Source organism: Triticum aestivum, chromosome 3B (assembly GCF_018294505.1).
Source record: "Triticum aestivum cultivar Chinese Spring chromosome 3B, IWGSC CS RefSeq v2.1, whole genome shotgun sequence".
In the NCBI taxonomy this organism is placed as follows: domain Eukaryota; kingdom Viridiplantae; phylum Streptophyta; class Magnoliopsida; order Poales; family Poaceae; genus Triticum; species Triticum aestivum.
In genome coordinates, this window is record NC_057801.1 from 196,014,064 (window position 1) to 196,015,274 (window position 1,211).

Here is a 1,211-nt window from a genome sequence, read left to right on the forward strand (position 1 = left end):
GGCCCCATATTGATTTGCGAAAGTATAGTTTCTTCAAATTGTGAAGTGAATCCTAATGCGTCAATCTCTGGTCTTGTAGTATGTTCCTATCTATTGTGTTGTCCTTGTACTGATTTGGATACAATAGCATGTATATAAAGGAAACTACATGAAGACAATTTTTTTGATCTGTTTTAGACTAAGAACATTGCTAACATCCACTCCCTTAATATAATAAGTATCCTTGCCATCCTGGTTGATATCAAGTACTCTTACTTATCTTGGTCGATACAAATAGATTGCCGTAATATTTATTTCATAAGCTACTATTCCAAATATTATCTAGACAACTTCCTTGTTCTTCTCGGCCTTGCTTTCCGTACTTCATCTTCATCTTCCGGCACTGTATTTTTGGCTTTGTCTTTAACTTGTTTCTTGTTCTCGGGGACACCTTTTTTCTTTTGTTCTGTCAAATTCGTCTCAGTGCATTCATCCTCTGAGTCATCCGACGATATTACAACAGACAGATCTCAGTCTCCTTTTATTGCCACTACGGAGCTGCTGTGATGAAGATGACGATCTTTTGTCTTGCTGCTTGTCTTTCTTTAATGTGGATTCATTGCTGTCATATGGCTCCTCTTTCACAGGCACCAGTTTGCAGGAAGGTGAAACTTTATTATTCTGTGACTGCATACATATACATTTTCAAAATAAGACACATCTCTAAAATTTGAAGTGTGTATCATCAAAAAGTCAATCACCTTTTTATCTGGCATGTTCTGCTTCTTCATTAACATAGTGTCTACATCATCATCCATCAATTCCTGTGCAACAAATGTAATATGAATTGGTTAAGGAATTCTAAAGATGGTACTTCATTTTTGAAACAAAGTTAATGAAATTTTTACCTCCTCGGCTTTGTCATTCAAGTAGAGCATCTCAAGCCTATCATCAGGCACAAATGTTCTCTTTATTGCATAGTTTTTTGTGCCAAATGTGAGATTACTATCATTGAGCTTGAATCGAAATATCAATTTTTTTCCACATAATTGTTGAATAATCTTTGGCGCTTCTTCCGTTTTTCCATCTAGTGAGTCCAGCAAGTCAGATGCAGATGTATTAAGCAATCTTGCAGCCTCCTCGTCAAATAATGTGCAACTTGTAGTAGATGTATGGTCACTAATTTGGAGTCGAATACGATACCTAACATACCATTCATGTTAGTGGAGAGT

The 1,211-nt window shown here is 36.2% G+C and overlaps 1 long non-coding RNA gene across 1 annotated transcript; it reads right to left on the bottom strand.

The window, feature by feature from the left end:
- Positions 1–586: 586 nt before the first annotated feature.
- On the bottom strand, positions 587–954 carry LOC123065210 (uncharacterized). The gene is made up of 3 exons (XR_006430923.1): positions 888–954; positions 741–803; positions 587–666 (listed from the first exon to the last, which is right to left on the bottom strand). It is a non-coding gene; the product is annotated as an uncharacterized lncRNA (long non-coding RNA).
- Between the last annotated feature and the right edge of the window lie 257 nt (positions 955–1,211).